The sequence below is a fragment of the Rhipicephalus microplus genome, chromosome X (genome assembly GCF_043290135.1).
Source record: "Rhipicephalus microplus isolate Deutch F79 chromosome X, USDA_Rmic, whole genome shotgun sequence".
Classification (NCBI taxonomy): domain Eukaryota; kingdom Metazoa; phylum Arthropoda; class Arachnida; order Ixodida; family Ixodidae; genus Rhipicephalus; species Rhipicephalus microplus.
In genome coordinates this window covers 11341278-11359406 of record NC_134710.1, presented here as the reverse complement: position 1 = coordinate 11359406, position 18129 = coordinate 11341278, and the positions used below count along the sequence as shown (strand labels likewise).

General features: G+C 41.6%; 2 protein-coding genes and 1 non-coding gene across 11 annotated transcripts in view; 2 read left to right on the top strand and 1 right to left on the bottom strand.

Moving 5' to 3' along the window:
- The window catches only part of LOC142777433 (uncharacterized), a 175042-nt gene that overhangs the window by 110741 nt on the left and 46172 nt on the right, over positions 1-18129 (top strand). For 2 of the 9 annotated variants that reach the window (XR_012888087.1, XR_012888083.1), the window contains exon 4: positions 10209-14346. The exons of the other annotated variants lie outside the window; for them this stretch is intronic. The gene's annotated coding sequence lies outside the window, so the exon portion shown is untranslated. Of the gene's footprint in view, positions 1-10208; positions 14347-18129 lie in introns of those variants that run through there. 9 annotated transcript variants of the gene reach the window in all.
- Positions 1-18129, bottom strand: part of Pi4KIIalpha (phosphatidylinositol 4-kinase II alpha) — a 310849-nt gene that overhangs the window by 259584 nt on the left and 33136 nt on the right. The gene's annotated exons all lie outside the window — the stretch shown is intronic.
- Positions 3341-3413, top strand: TRNAK-UUU (transfer RNA lysine (anticodon UUU)). Its single transcript has one exon. It is a non-coding gene; the product is annotated as a tRNA-Lys (tRNA).

The following is an 18129-nucleotide window of genomic DNA, read 5'->3' as shown; positions in this document are numbered from 1 at the left end:
GGTTAAATTTGATGTTCAGCAGAGAGAAGTCGGCAATCATAATTTTTAACGATAACAAAGGCAGTGAGCATAAGATATAGGAAGTCCTGCTACAAATAGTGGATAAATAGAAATATTTGGGCGTATGGATAAATAACGGGGCTGAGTATCTGAGGTAGCACGAAAGATACGTAATGACCAAGGGCACCAGGAATGCAGCTGTATTGAAAAATAGGGCTCTGTGGAAGTAAAATAGGTATGACGTTGTGAGAGGGATTCGGAAAGATGTCATGGTCCCGGGTTTGACGTTCGGCAATGCCGTCTTGTGCATGAAATCAGAAGTTCGAGCAAGATTGGAAATTAAACAATGTGGCATAGGTAGACTTCCTTTGGGAGCACATGGGAATACCCCAAATCAGGGGCTACAGGGAGACATGGGATGGACATCGTTTGAGTTCAGGGAAGCGAGCAGCAAGATAGAATTTGAGGAGCGATTGAGAAAAATGGGAGAGAAGCGTTGGGCAAGGAAGGTTTTCAGCTACTTGTACATGAAGGATGTCGATACTAAATGGAGGAAACAAACTCGAAATTCGTCAAGGAAGTATTTAGACAACAAGAGAATACCAAGCCAAAAGGAAACTTTCAGTCTCCCCTTCGTGCGTTTGCTTTCTCTGGGAATCCAGTCAGTTACCCTTAATGACCAGCAGTTATTCTGCTTACGTGCCCAGCCAATGTCTATATTCTCTTCTTGATTTAAACTATATCCTTAACACCAGCTTGGTACCTGATCTACTTTGCTCTCATCTTGTCTTTTAAAATTGCATCTAGCCTTTTCCTTCCAATCCCCCGCTGTGTAGTCTTCGGGATAAGCTGAGCCTTCTTTCTATGCCTCCACGTTTCTGCTCCACAGGTAAGTACTGGAAAGATGCAGATATTATATACTTTTCTGTTGAGGGTTAGTGACAGATTATCATTCATGATTACTCAGTGCTTGCCAAACTTGATCCACCCTATTCTTATTCATCTAGTTATTTCAATTTCATGGTTCGGCTCTGCGCTTACTACTTATCCTAAATAGACGTATTCTTTTACAACTTCCAGCGTCTTTCCGCCTATCGCAAAGTGTTGTTTTCTGTGGAGAGTGTTGCACTTTACTTAAGCTTTGTGTATATTAACTTTAAGACCTTCCTTACTGCTTTCGTGCCCAGTTCAGTTATCATGAGCTATAATTTAGTCCAAGGCTATGTCATCAGTGAATTGCAGGTTATACTAAAATACTCTCCATTAACTCTTATCCGTAACTCTTCTCAATCCAGGGGCCTGAAAACATCTTGTAAACACGCGGTGAATAGCATTGTAGAGATCGTGTCTGCCTGCCTTACACCCTTATATATTGAGATTCTGTCGCTTTCTTTATGAAGAACTATGGTGGCTGAGGATCCACTGTGTATTTATTCCAGTGCGTTAATGTAGGGTTCTTAGATGACCTGATTTTGTAGTGCCTGCATTACTGCTGAGTGAAACGCCTTCTCATAAACTATGAGAGCTATGTAACGGGGTTGGTTGTATTCAGCGCATTTTTCTATTACCTCATTGATAGTATGAATATGTTGTGTTGTGGAGTTGCCTGTACAAAATTCTACTTGTTTCTTTACTTTATTGAACTCCTTTGTTGCCATAATAACAATAGCTACAATTATTTTAAATAGTTTGTAGAAAACAGATAGTAAGCTGATCGGCCAGTATTTTTTCAAGTCTCTTACATCTTCTCTCTTATGAATTAAGATTACGTTGGCGTTCTTCTGATATTCTGTTACCCTTCCGTTCAATAGACACATCGTATATATAGGGTGGTTAATTTTTCTAACACAATTTATCCGCCACCTTTATGGAGGTCTGTTGTTACCTTATCCTCCCCAGCGGCTTTGCTTCTTTCCATTTCTTATAGAAATTTCCTTACTTCTTCGAACGTTACTGGTATAATTTACAATACATCTGAACTATTATTGTTTCCCACGATATCATCCTGTTTTTTTTTTGGGGGGGGGGGGGGGCTTTTGTAAAGCTCCCTGTAGAATTTTTCCGCCATCCTGTCTATCCTGTCCATATTGGTTATGACATTGCCTTTCTTGTTCATCAATGCATACATCTGATTTGTACCTACGCACAAGTGTGCATTCGGAGCTTTCAGGCTTCGGCCGCTTTTTACAGCCTGCTTAATTCTTTCCTTCTTATACTTCCTGATGTCGGCTATTTTACGCCTATTGATTACCTTGGAAAGCTCCACTAGTTCCATTTTGTCTGTTTCAGTTGAGGCTTTCATAGTTTGTCTTCTATTAATAAGGTTTTTTGTCCCCTGAAGTAGTTTGCCAGTTTTCTGGCCAGAGACCGTACTTTCGACTTGTGTAAATATGTGGATTCGCTTAAATTAAGAAAAAATTGGGACACACATAAGCTTCACTATTAAGAGTTGAATGCGATAGCAAAACGCGGCCCCTAGTGCGCTCTTCAAACTCTAAGTGTATACTTAGTAATAAGTGTTGTTACACACACTCGCCCCGCCGCGTTGGTATAGTGGCTAAGGTACTCGGCTGCTGACCCGAAGGACGCGGGATCGAATCCCGGCAGCGGCGACTGCACTTTCGATCGAGGCGGAAATACTGTAGGCCCGTGTGCTCAGATTTGGGTGCACGTTAGAGAACCCCAGGTGGTCGAAATTTCCGAAGCCCTACACTGCGGCGTCCTACATAATCATATGGTGGTTATGGGACGTTAAACACCACAAATCAGCGAATCAATCAATCTCAATGGAGCTGAAGGTAAAGCGATGCTGCAGTGTGTAAAAAACAATATTTGAGCGCGAAAGGGTAGTTTGATTCCTGCTGAATTCGAAAAGCAACATGAGGTTTCATGAAATAGAATGCAAATATGTTTTTGCGAAAAACAGAGACTGTGTTCGCAGGGCTTCTTCAGATGCTGAGTGAACGTGGTGACGTCATCCTTGGTTTGCAGCGCTGCTGAGGCGTGGCCTCCTCAATTAGAGGTGTGCGACGCGTGCATTCTAGCCCGGTCATTGTATGTGTAAGCTCAAAGATTGTTATCATGTCCTGTATAAGAATTAACAAGCGTTGATTATCAAGACAATAAAAACCAACACCAACAGCCATTCAAACATTCCTCTGCACAATTCGTAGCTTTCGTGTGAAGCAGCGATGACCAATTCACACAAGGCAACCGAGAAGCACAGCCTAACTTTTGTACTGCAAACGCATCGACACATGCACGCCTAATCTTCTTTTGCAAACAGGCCTTCTCTCATTTTTATTTGATTCGCCACGGTGTAGCGACGCACTTTCTCGTAGCCCGGGTAGCTCAGTCAGTAGAGCGTCAGGCTTTTAACCTAACAGTCCAGGGTTTGAGCCCCTGCTCGGGCGTAAATTTTTTCTGACTGGTATTAGTTGGTTATCTCTTTTTTTGTCTTTATAGCATGGTTTATACCTATAGCTGGCAACCTATATACCTATATTCAGTCACATTGGGCCAGTGGCTCCCACGTCGAGAAAGTGGGTGGGCTCTTACTATGACAGTGCGGACACTGTTGTCCACGCACTTGAAAACGAGGTGCCACCTGATGAAGATTTTGAAGTTGTACTAAGCTGAAAAGCGAAGATACGTAACCGCAGGGTTTCTTTATTACCGATGGCATCGAATGAAAGAGCGTATAGCGAAGGCGCGAGGACAACTTAATCGGTGTCGTTCCAACTGTCTGCAACGGCAACATGAATCACCTCAACAGACAATCTGTCTCAGTGCAGCTCGAGGAACTGGTTGGTGCCAGATGAGGAAATCATCGACATCAGAATGGAGCCCCGTAGAACACCCCATGTTTCCGCACTGCACACACTACGCAACGTAACGGAGCGCGATCTGACCAACGTCCGCTCCTACCTCTCAGCAGTTACTGCAACATCGTCGCTGGCGTCATCTACGATGTTGACAAATATCCATTCCAAGCTCCGGTTTGTGCGGCCTTGTCAATCTGGGTAATTAAGCTAACGTCATCGGTGCTTCAACGTAGATTTTAAAGGCAATCAACTTTCTACCTTCATGCATGTGTAAACTAGGCCAATTCCTTCACCTTGTAAGATTTAAGTGTCAACGCCACAGCAATATATCAACGGCATAGTATGTGATCTCGATACGCTGAAACAATTGATTCAGTTATTTATTGATTGATTGATTGGTTGACTGATTGATTGATTGATATGTGGGGTTTAAACGTTTCAAAACCATCATAGGAGAGACGCCGTAGTGGAGGGCTATGGAAATTTCGACCACCTGGTGTTCTTTAACGTGCATCCAAATATATATCAGCACACAGGCCTATACAGCAGTCTTGCCTATATAGAAAATGCCGCCGCCACTGCCGGGATTCAATCTCGCGACCTGGGGGTCAGGATCCGAGCACCTTAGTCACTAGACCACTGTAGTGGGGCACACTAAACGCATTTGGTCGGCAGAAAAAAGTGGGAATCACTATGGCTCACTCCAGAAATACATCGTGGAATTCTGAACGCACTCGAATTTATACTCGCCAAGGTTTTTTCAGAGCCAAACTCACTCGCACTCACCCTAACGAAACGTTTCCTCAAATCAACTCACTCACACTTAAACTCGCCGAAACAATACTCACCCGGACTCGCTGCCAGACTCAAGACTTGAGTCTGACTAAGTCCGAGTAAGGGGACCCGTGAGCGAGTTCGCCAACCTATGGCTACTATAAAGGCAGACATTACTGAATGCTCATGTTAGCACTAGCTGGGCTTATACATACAAAGATATGACTATTTCACTTATCGTAACATTCAACTTGGCAGAACCCAACCAACCACCAGGGCAAAAGAAACAAGGCGAGTGCTGTTAGCGAAGACACTGTTGTCCTCAATAGCTTTGAGTAACACCAGAAAGGGAGCTAGTTGGTTGTACATAGTTAACACTTGCGACTTCTCTTGGAACACGTGTTCTGTTCTATCTGTCGTTTTCGCGTCTCTTTTTTCAGGTTCAAACAGCACGCGGAAAGTGTCAAATTATAAACTTCTTATCAAACTGAGTGGCGAGACCAGTGCGTAGTGCTATCATGAGCAGTATGACGTGGAACACGTGGAGAAGAGCCTGAAGTCCCAATTCGAAGGACGCTCGGATGGTGATGTCAAAAATATGAAGGAAAGAGACCAATCTTTTCGTGCAAGGCTTTCTGTCCCACGTCGCATGCGCATCCTTTACGCGACTTGGCACGAACATGAGGCCGGCACTGCTCGAAATTGCAGAACCTGTGGCGTTCAGGCTTCGGAAACTATATAACTGGTTCCGTCAACACAACGTTTTATGCCAAATATTTTTGTAAGTCAATATTTCAACCAACCACGGCGTGGGATATGGCATTAGTGAAGTGGCTGACCAATGGAAATACGCCCTTAGAAAAAAGAGGTTTAGTGAATTGGGCCCTTAACTATTATAGGCAGTCGAATATTTAGGTGGAAACATCCAGGCTCTGAACATCGCGCCATCATAAGACATTCCGTTTTCAAACGCATGCTACTGACAGTTTCTTGGTATTCTTGGGAATTATGAGCCCTGTTTTACAACGTAAAAGTTAAACGCTTTAAATAGTGTGATGTAAAACGATCGTAGACAAACACTGCATGACACCGAATGACTTAGTAGAAACATTTTCTCATAACGATTTCATTCTCTAATTTTAGTGTATTAGTGAAGCAAGGTAAAAACGTCTCTAATAGATTGGCTATACAGTGTCCAAGTTTCTCCACTAGTTCACCATTTGGATGTCAGTGCGTGACGTTCCGACATATCATGCAACGAGGTCACGTCGGCTGGATGTAGAAGAAGCCGCCTAGCTGCTGACGCCGTCAAGCCAGGTGGCTCAAATGGTTGACCCGAGATGGAAGACGTGGCCGGGTTCATGACGAAGACGAAGTGCAAAGCGATGACTGGTGCAGTCGAGATTATGCAAAACACGAGAAATGTGCCCGGCGTGACAAATCTTGAGCGGGCATGGAACGAGTCGCAGCTTAGCTTTAGCCGATACTTCGATCGTGACGGTGGCGTGATCCCGTTCATGGCTGCCACCACCAGGAAAGTCCCGACAGCTGCAGACCAATCCGGTGTCGACTCTGCTGTATTCATGCTTTCCTCGGTGTTTCGGAGGCCCACGGCGACTTGCAGATAGCCCCGCCTTCCATCACTTTCTTAAGCAGGTAGAAAGCCTGCTCAAAATACTTCTTAGACGCCGAAGCCAACTTAATTGATAGCAGGACACACAAAACAATGATGATGATGATCCTGACCCCACAGGTATGGCGCTTACCTACAAAAGGGGATGTACCAACAGCCGAATCGCAGAATCCTTAAAGTAATCAAATGTGCACAAAATGGAATGCAGGCGCATTCTGCCTTCTTCACTGCCTTTTTTATTTTTCTGCCTTTAAACACCAGCACCCATAAATTATCTCATTATTTCTTCTTCTATTTCGTAGCTCCCTCAAATCTATACTTTTGAATCATCACAAACGTTGTTCTGTTTCTCAGAGAATATGTTTGTGATTGATGTTAGAACTGCCATCCTTCTTAATTAGTTTAAAATTGATTACTTTTTCCCTTGATTTGTCCAAGGGTCAGAAAAGTGGCAGTCATGTGCGTATAATTCATAGCTACATCTTTAATTTATACCCAGAATATGTACCCAGGAACGCTGACTAAGAAGACAAAGGTGGGAGAAAGAAATCTGAAGGACCAAGCGTAAGCAAAACATTACATGCGGATGACACTATTTTAGTCACAAAAAGCACGTATTACCTGAAAGTCCTTGTGTTGTATGAGTATATAAGGCGAAATTTACGTATAGGGGAAAATCAACTAAAACAAAGCGTTTAGTGATGTCTCAGCGAAAAATAACAAGACAATGTTATTGCTAATGCAACAGTATAAAACTGGTATCTCTACACAAGTGTATCGCAATGACCGAAATATAACGTATTAACGCGCAAATTTCGATGCCTAATGGTCACAGCACCACATGATACACTTCGATGCATTAGAAACAACAGCACTGGTCCTTCGTGTTAATGTTGCAGATCATTTGTTAATACCAGTCTTTTTAATAGTAGAATTGAGTTCAACTAGCACTGATTAATTGATTTGATTTGTGGGGTTTAACGTGGTGTTGGTAATAGTGGAAGTCAAAGCGTTATCTTGCCTAATGGCTAAAGGGAAGAAAGGGTACCTAATACAATTACTATGTAAACGGTATGAGTGCTTTAGTCAAGATATATTGCATATGTACAGTGAGCCAAATCTTTAGCTATCTTGCAGGAGTGGAAGTTTTAAAGAGGATAGTCTTTCTTGGGGACCTTCGACGCAAAAACTTTGGTCTGTCTATCTGTACATTTGTCTGTTTGTCTACTCTTACCGGTGCTGGGTTCTCTGAACGGCACCAGTCTTTCTTGGGAACCTTCGGCGCAAAAACATTCGTCTATCTGTCTGTACTTTTGTCCAGTTGTCCACTCTTAACTGGTTTGGGCTCTCTGAACGGCAGCAACCGATTCCCCCAAACGGCCAACCCCATCCGCAGTGCCCACCAATGTTGCTCAAGATATAACAATCATACTTGTGCAAATATAATTAAAAAGCAAATATTGCGCATATCTAAAACATCATAACCACATGTACATATTCTGTATGTGCATCTTTTACGGGAAAAGGCATACATAAGTAATTCTCAATACCCTAGCGTTTATCACGCTGCGCTGACCATGCAACGCTTGCATGAAAAGGCGAGTATTTTTAACGCTTTGCTAAGACGACACGGTGGTGGCACCTACCCGTCGCCTTGTGTTGTACCCCTTATCACCTCTGAGTTGGGCGTGCGCCACGCGCTTCGCTTTCCAAGAAAACTGCCAGATAGCACTCATGTCTCACAAGTGACGTGACTTGATGCGCTCGTTCGCCTCCGCTGCACGCTCAAAGCACTCTAACGCAGCGCCTCCAGAATACCATTCACCAATTTTTTTGCGCAGAACATCAGATAAATGTTTTCTTCACTCTCAGAACATCAAATAATTGTTTTGTTCACTCTCTCCACACGAAAAACGATATTATGGCACTGAAAGACAAAAAAGTGGCCTCTAAACACAATAGTCAAATTTTTGACTGACTGCAACAACTTAGAACTATTGATATTCACCTTCTTATTAGGTAATTGATGAAGCAGTTTCAAGCGCACGAACAAGATAATTTTTTATTGTGAATCATCTGGCCACTTTGATTAAAGCTCTTCGCGAGTCCTTGAGTTTAAATCTAATAAATATGAGCATAATTTATCCTCTTGCCGTTGTTATATGCTGGAAATTAACTTGTGAAGAGAAACCAAGCCGTAGAAGCATACTCCAGATACTTATCGAACGAATGTATTGTAATCTAGTAATTTAGTTTGAAGTGCTTGACGATGGCGTGTAACTTTTTTTAACATTAAGGTTCATTTCCAGTTAGCACATATAGTTGATTAGAAAAACACATTCTGCAGTATACAGTCATTTGCAAAAAGTGTTGTTCACGGGGGGAGTCGGTAAATGCGATTCGTGGCGAATACTACATCTATTGTCCATAACGCATCTATATTCCATTTTGTTCTAAGGGCGAGAAACCCATACGTTTAGTCAAGTGCAAAATTTTAGAGATGGAGGGCTTCTTGATTTTATACATATTTTACTTTTACAGTCTTCCTTCTTTCAAATGAAATCAGTCGATTAATACTATATTGCACATAGAATCGTCTCTTCCATGTTTAGACAGCTCTGATCTTTTCTCATGCAAATAAACAATTTCATCAAAGTGACGCAGTTTGAACGCTCAAATGTATGATTTATTAAAGTATTAACATTATGAGAAATAACAAATTGATATATCAGTATCAATTAACTTACAAAAAGGCTCTAAGGTATTGATGCTCATTCACACATCGAATGCGTAAGGATAAACATATAAACAGGAACGCAGAAATTCGAATGGAAGAAATAATATGTAACCATACCAATAAAACAAATAGCATAAATAATATATAACTGAATATTTTGCAATAAAACATGAACATCCTGGTCATAAAGGCGCCTCTCGGTGTCACTACTGCAGTTCACGTTGCAGGCCGGAAACACTAAAATTAGCAGGCGGGCTTTTTCGACTATTCTTCATCGAGCCGACGACTGCGTGCCCTGCGAGAGTTAAAAAAAAGAACAAGAATGGAACAAGGAAACGACAACACCTTTTGCGCGTCGTCTAACTTGAAGATCATGCCCGACAGAACACATGCACAGGGCAATGGATTGACCACAGAAAAGAATGGTGAAATATTAGAAAAGCAGCTGCTGCTAACAGCACAATTCCCACTAATTGAGGAAATAGATTTTTTAATCACACATTTGTTTTGGGTACGACTCACCAGGTCTTATTTTTTTAAAACAAAAGCCGTCTTCGTGCCAGTTACTCTTACTTATGATAATATTTGTTTGCCTGTTAGGTCACAAAAGCATAATTTTTAGTCAGTATTACCTATGGAGAGCCTGTTAAGTGAATGCAATATCCTAGACACTTTGTACTCAATACCTTACAGCTCTATTTTATTTTGGTACTGTGCAAACCTATCCTCCAATGAGCGAGTTGATTATACTACTCACTAAGTGTAAGCAAACTATCACGATAAATACATACATACTAACTGTACTTTCCTGCAAATAACTTCGACTCAGTTTTCCTATGAAAACTATGGCTCGTTATACCTATATGCTATGGTCATTTATCATGATAAATGAATTGAATGCTAAACTTACTGGACATTTATACTCTCTCTGGTTCTAAAGGTGGATAACACAAGTTTGAAAAAGCCGACTTGACGATACCCACTCTGTCTCTGCACTCTGTCGTTCGATCACATTGAAGCAAAAGGGAAAATACAAAGACTTTGCACCACATACCGAAAAAAAGTGTTCAGTATCCAAGCCATGTAATATAAAACATGGATACTATAGAACAGGAACACTGCGTGTGAAAGCTTACTCCTTCCTCTCACCTGCTCCCCCTCCCCTTCAATATACTTGAGCGGGCCCGGCGAAACCGCAGTCGGCAGAGCTCTGAACATGCGTTCTTTATTGTGCTTTCAGGCACTACTGCTATCCGTCGTATCGGCGGCACCAACATCGGACACGCAACGACCAGCTACAGAGGCTATCACGTCAGCGACTGACAGTGCAGATTACAGCTACCGCCGCATAACACTGGATCCAGTCAGCGCCACCACGGGAGCCTGGGGAGTGACGTCACCAGTGAAGCTGCTTATATACCCGACGCTGTTGACCGAAAACTTCAGTGGGCCCGGCGAAACCGCAGTCGGCAGAGCTCTGAACATGCGTTCTTTATTGTGCTTTTAGGTTAGTTATTACTGTTCATACAAGAGTGACGATCGATGCATTTTGATTGTGCCGTGCCCACATAGACTTCTGAGAATTTTATTGCAGTGTTTTCATGTCTGTAAACTTTTGCTCTGCGGGGACGTTAAGAAAACCCTGGTCCTGATGTCGCTAAGATGCTTCAAACGCTTATAGACGGACAGAAGGCTATACGAAACGACTTGGCTGACGTCATAAAAAGACTAGATGAAACTGATAAAAACATAGAGTCCCTGACGGACAGAATGTCGCAAGTGGAAAAAGAAATTAAGGAAGTAACAAAGAAGACTAATGCTATGGCTAGCTCCAATGTAAACCTAGGGGAAATTCAAGAAACTATGAGAGTGCACCAAAAAAAGTTGGTGGAACTGGAAGACCGGAGTAGAAGATCTAATCTTGTAGTGTTTGGAATTAAAGAAACCAAAGACGAAACACCCGAGACGCTCAGGCAGAAAGTTATTAAGGAAATAATTGAAGACAAGCTTGGGGTTTGCTGTTCGTCTGTCGCGCGAATACATAGACTAGGAAAGGCGTCATCAACCCGTCCAGTCATCTTGTACTTTCAAAATTACTTGGAAAAACAAGAAGTCTTACGTAAATCAGGGAAGTTGAAAGGAAGTCGTATATTCCTTCAAAACGACTTCTCTGTTGAAACGCGAAGGAAACGAAAGAACTTGTGGCAAAGTGCTAAAACAGATAAAGAGAACGGAAAGAAGGTTTCCTTAGTGAACGACAGGCTGCGTATTGATAATTCATTCTATGTCTGGAGCGATGCCTCAAACGGACGTGTTTTGTCAAAGCAAATGGCTGATGTACAGGATGACAGATAGCTATGCCAGGTGCCACAGCAACTGCGCATCCTCTCTCTGAATGCAAGAAGTATTGTAAATAAAATAGATGAACTAGAATTGCTGCTGCTTAGTTACAATGCACAACTTGTTGTAATCTCTGAAACGTGGCTTTCAGACAAAATAAGTAGTGACGAAATTGTACCACCAGGTTACAAGTTGTACAGACGAGATCGAGTTTCAAGAGGTGGTGGTGTTGCGGTTGTAGCGAAAGAAAATATAGCTGTTACTTTCATGGGCCAGATTCCAAACCATGAAAGTTTATTTTTAAATGTAAAAATATTGGGTTTCACATTCCTGCTTTGCGCAGTTTATCGACCACCTGATGCCGATGATTCGTATCTTGAAGAATTGTATGATTTCTTGTTGCCGCATCGAAATCGTAATGTTATTATTACTGGTGATTTTAATCTGCCCGACATGGATTGGAAGCAATTTATATCGGAAAAATATGCTACCTGCAATGTTGTATTAGAAATACTTTTAGCAATGAACCTCGACCAAGTTGTACAGGAACCAACTCGAGAAAACGCAGTACTAGATCTTTTCTTTATTAGTCAAAAGTTTTCAAACGGAACACTTACCATAGAGCCCGGCATTTCAGACCATAGGTTACTGTTATTTTCCTGGAGTGCTCCACATGCTGCTAGTGCTAGAATTGCCTCATTAGCGTACATACGTGACTATGTACGTGCTGATGATGAAAGTATTATTGATTATATGGAAAGAAAATTAGTATACCATGACTTTGAAGATGTTCATTTTTTGTGGAAGAGGTTTAAGGAAGTTGTAAATCATTGTACGGAACACTTTGTACCCATGAAAAGAGTCAGAAAAGGGCGTCGCAACCCTTGGATCAGCCGCGAGATCATTCAGATCAAACGAAAATTAAAAAGACTCTGTAAGCAGCATAAGACCGGAACACAAGCATTTCGAGAGCTTAAACATTCCTTATCCGCTAAGATTGCCCTAGCAAAGGGAAAGTATTTCAAGACCACACTCCCAGAGTACATTAAGAACGATCCACAGAAGTTCTGGCGTTTTCTTTCCAACCGTAAAGATTGCATAAAAGAAGTTAAACTTGATGGAGAACTAGTGACGGATGAGGCGGTAATAGCCAAGTGCTTTAACGAATATTTTCAGAGCGTATTTATTAACGATAGCGACACTACAGCGACATCTGTGTCCAATTCTCCTATCGGAGATGTTCCCGTGGTGTCGGTGGAGGGTGTTCTGAATATGCTACGTAATCTAAAAATTAGAAAAAGTGCTGGACCAGATGGTCTTTCTAATGTATTCCTAAACCGTTATGCTGATCAAATAGCAGAATACATGTCGAGAATATTCCAAGTGTCATTACAGTCTGGGGATGTACCAGAGGATTGGCACAATGCCAGAGTAGTGCCTATCCACAAAAAAGGTGACAAATGCATTGTAGGAAACTATCGACCAGTGTCTGTCACATGTACATCATGCAAGTTTCTTGAGCACATTGTAGCCGGTGAAATTCTTGATTTTTTAACAATGAATAACATTCTGTCTCAGCATCAGCACGGTTTTAGGCGAGGAATGTCGACTGTTACTCAGCTCGTAACTACAGTCCACGAATTCGCAGCAATACTAGACAGATCTGGACAGGTAGATGTGCTCCTACTAGATTTCTGTAAGGCATTTGATAAAGTTTCACATGCGAAGTTGCTTCACAAACTAAGTGTTCTTGGGCTTCCTCAATACCTTGTTAATTGGATTACTGCATATCTGCGAAAAAGATCACAATTTGTAGACATAAATGGCTGTTTATCACCTACTTTGGCAGTTCTGTCTGGAGTACCACAGGGCAGTGTGCTCGGTCCGTTGCTATTTATTATTTTCATAAACGATATAACAGAAATATTACCGGAATCAGTTAGCATAAGGTTATTTGCAGATGACTGCATTATATTCAAAGAAATAAATTCAATTGACGATCACGAAGTTCTCCAGGAATCACTGTTGAAAATAGATCAGTGGTGTGGGGACTCTAAAATGCAATTAAATGCTTCAAAGTCAGTGCTACTCCGCATCTCAAGAAAACAGCAACCAAGCGTATTCGAATACCGCCTAAATCAGTCAGTGATTCCGCAGGTTACGCAATACCGGTATCTAGGCGTCACACTGACCAACGATTTAACGTGGACGGCTCATATAACAGATATTAGCTCCTCGGCGTTTCGTAAACTATGCGTTCTTAGACGCAAAATTAAGGACACGCCTTCTAATATCAAGCTTTTGGCGTATTTAGCGTTAGTAAGGCCAAAACTGGAATACGCATGTGCGCTTTGGGACCCATATACAAAAAAAGACATTCAACAGCTCGAGAGAATTCAAAGGAAAGCAGTTCGCTTTATTTTTGGAAAGTATAGGAGACACGAGGCTATCTCGGAGCTAATGCAGAATAATTAGATTACGCCCCTGGAAACACGTAGGAAGATAGCCCGTTTATTTTTCCTGCAGAGCATTCTGTGCAAAAGGATGAATATAAAGCCACCGTCATTTCTAGGGCAGTTGACATCAAGAAGAACACGTCACACGTCGACCCATGCATTGAAGCCTATATTTGCTCGTACTGTTGCTTTTTATAATAGTTTTTTTCCGAGAACTATATCGGAATGGAATAGTCTACCAGAGTTCGTCGTTCAAGCACACGATTTTCATCACTGTCTAGAGGAATATTTGTTAGTGAATATATGATTCCAGTTTTTTTTTGTCTGATGTGTTGGTTGTTTTATGCGCCTTTTCATTTGCGTCCACTTTGTAACCTTACTTATGAACGCGTTATTGTAGTGCCGCTTGCACATGCAATTGTTCGTCTGTCTATTGAACCTTCTTTTTTTTTGAGTGCGTAAATTCTGGATACGCTTGTTCAAGTGATGTCGGTGATATGTATGCCCCTCCTGCTTTGGGCCGGCACTCGGCCCGCAGTATGATGAAATAAATAAAATAAATAAAAAATACTGAAATATTAATGATACGTGGGCCGCTTTTTTTTATAGCACACCTTTGCTATTTTTATCACACAAACTGGATAGCATGTTGGCTTTCAAGAACTTCGAAAGATATGACTCGGAACCTAAATATTTTCAGATGACTCAGCCTTTTTCAAATGTTCGGCAGAGATCAGGGTAAGATAATCCCTGCACTTAAAATGTGAGAGATTGGATTTCACACGACATTAAATTACATTAATAAAGACAGCCGCAAATAATGGCTAGAAACATGAGAGCAGATTCGGTCTGCACAACCTGCACAGTATAACCAGGGCTAATTGTTTTGTTTACGAAAAAAAGACATGAATATCTTTAAATATCTTGCCGCAAGAACATATTTCTATTGATTGAGTTTTTTTGTTCTTTTTCTTTTTTTTTTTTCAATGGTAGTAGCGAGGTTTCTCATTCCCTCGTGTTTGCGGCGAAATCAGGACGAAGTATGGCAGGAAAACATCCCTTGGCGCTGCAAACTAGCCGGCAGATGAAACGACCAGCCCCGATTACTTCAAATTATTCCAAGATCCTAGCATTTCGCGTTTTTGTATGATCCACTCCACTATGGGGGATTAACGTCCCAAAACCACCATATGATTATGAGAGGCGCCGTAGTGGAGGGCTCCGGAAATTTCGACCACCTGGGTTCTTTAACGTGCACCCGAATTTGAGCACACGGGCCTACAACATTTTCACCTCCATCAGAAATGCGGCCGCCGCAGCCGGGTTTGAACCCGCGACCTGCGGGTCAGCAGCCGAGTACCTTAGCCACTAGACCACCGCGGCGGGGCGCTTATTTGTATGTTTCGTTATATCGAAAACCTGCTTAATTGAAAGATTTCTCACGGCCCTAGTGACCTCGAATTAACAGAGTTTCACTGTATTGACAAAAAAACTTGTACGGACTGCGTGGCAGAGAAAGATGGCAACAACAAGGCTGAGACATTGCGCCACAGTTGACGTTGAGCATCATCATTAGAGGCACCAGAAGCAGGGTAACTGAGTGCGTGTTCACGGAGACGTGTTGTGCGCGCTGCCTCCGTAGCAAATTTAAGGGTAGAATTCGAAAAAAAAAGTTCAATATGTAGCTATGTTGCTTAGGGCAACGAAATATTCAGCTGTAATATCAAAATATGTAATTATTTTATAATAAACTGCACAGTTTTTATTTGTGCCATGACAATGTGTAAAGCATAGTTTGCTTAGGACAAACTTTTTGTGCCACCAAATTTTTAAGGTTCTGCACCATTAATGGCTCATATTGATCTACATTAACGGTAAAATGAAAGTAACTATCAAGAGTGAGTATAAGACAGTTTAGTGGACTAGAAAAAGTCACAGCTTTGCCGAAAAGGCAAAGCAATGAACGTGATAGAAACAAATTGGAAGGTCACGCGCAGAATGGCAAGCAAATCGAAACGTTCCCCGTGTTTCTCACGCACAAATGATGCACAAAACGTACTCACAGGTACGGATAAACGCGAATAAGTGTCTCAGTTGATACTTCGCTGTGTCTGAAAAGTGCGCCCTTTCCGCAAACGGAGGCTGTGCAAGGATTGCAGTGACCTTTGTGCGCCCCGTAACTCCGACAGAATCGTTCCATGCATGCCCAACGTAGGCCAAGACGTATGATCCACCCCATCGGGAGATAAGGGCGCGCAAGGCATCGTCCACTCCCCTCATTTCCACGGGCCAATGTATTAGATACGTATACATATACGGTCAGTGTCCATATGATTTCTATCGCAATAAAATTGTAATGTGAGAGCTCTTAGAATCCTCAGAACGTACCAATCGCTTGCTTTAGGTTCGTAATAATTATACAGATGATATCAAGTGTTAAATGAGATACTTGCACCCTTCACATGTTTAGGAATATGTGGACATTATCTCATCGTCATTTGACCATCAGAAGTACCAAAAACATCATGTCTAAACTCAGGAAGTTTCCCAAAGGTGAATCAAGAGAAAAACTAATTTCATTTCATTTCATTTCATTTCATTTATTTATACTGTTAGCCCAGAAGTGGGCCGTTACAGGGTGGGAGTACAAACAATTATTTGCAAAAAAGAAGTACCGTACAGGTCTCGAGATAATTTCTCGGTATTATTGTGACCAGCAACTCGAAGTTATACATAACATACATAAATGGAACACACATGCGATGCAATACATACGCGCAGAACAGCCCATGACGCATTTGAGGCGGCACTTTTGCACCGCGCTGAAGATTTGAAAGACAACTACTGCAGAATCATGCAACCAACAAAAAGTACACACACACGCCAAAAAAAAAAAAAACATATGTCACTGTTATTCGGAAAATAAACGTTTTAGATTCTGTTCAAATGATGTAAGCGAGGAACAACCAATTATAGACTCTGGCAGCATATTCCAATCTTCAATAGCACGTGGAAAGTAACTGAACTTAAAGCAATCGTTACGTGGGACTAGGGGTGGTATATACATATTATGGCGATGTCTGGAGTGTTCTTGTGTGTTGACCTGGAAGTAATCTGAATAGTTTAGTTTAAAATGATTATGAATTAACTGGAAGAGGAATTTCAGACGCTCAATCCTCGTCCTAATTTCAGGACTATCCAGTCCAGCTTTTTTACAGAGTTCAGTAGGAGAATGATGTCGGCGATATTTATTAAAAATAAATCTCGCACCAAGTCGCTGTATTTTTGTTATTTTATTGCAGTTTGTCTTTGTGTAAGGGTCCCAGACAATTTTAGAATATTCGATAATAGGTCTGACAAGAGTTTTGTAAGCAAGACACTTTATATCAGATGGGGCGGTATAAAGGTTACGTCTAAGGCTATACAATGCCTTGGTAGCCCTGGAGCATACATTATCAATATGAGTGTTCCACCGGAGGTCGGGCGTGAACCATAACCCAAGATATTTATAGTTTTGTACACGCTTGAGGAAAGCATTGCCAATCTGGTAGTTGTAATCTAGAGGTGCTTTCTTTCTAGTTATAGTCATAAAGACTGTTTTTTCTGTGTTCAAATTCATTTGCCATTCTTCGCACCAATCCTTTATTCTTTGAAGATTGTTGTTTAGATTAACTTGGTCATGTTCAGTCTCGATTCTGCTATAAACAACACAGTCATCGGCAAACAACCTTATCGGGACCGTAACGCGGTTTGGTAGGTCATTTATATATAACAAAAATAAAAGGGGACCCAGCACGCTCCCCTGGGGAACTCCAGAATTCACTGCAACTGCTCTAGACTGTTTATTTTTTATTTGAACAAACTGCTGACGGCAGCTGAGATAGGATGAAAACCATTTTGTCAAGTGATTATTTTGAAACGTTTTGTCAATTTTAAACAGTAGCTTTGAATGCGATACTTTATCAAATGCCTTTGCGAAATCCAAATATACCACATCAGTTTGACCACGCAAATTGATTGTTTTTGAAAGATCATGAACAAATTCGATTAACTGAGTTGTTGTAGATAAGCCTCGGCGGAAGCCATGCTGCTTCGAAGATAATAGATTGTGCGTATCAAGATAGGACATCAAGTGTTTGTTAATAATGTGCTCGAGTATCTTTGAACATGTACTGATAAGCGAAATAGGACGGTAGTTGCGCTCGTCCCGAGAGGAGCCACTTTTGTGAACAGGGGTAATTTTAGCCTGCTTCCACGCTAGTGGGAAAGAGCCACTGCGCAGGGACTACTGAAATATTTTTGTAAGGAAGCGAGCCGCCCATTCAGCGTATCTGTACAGAAATTCGTTTGGTATACCATCAGGAC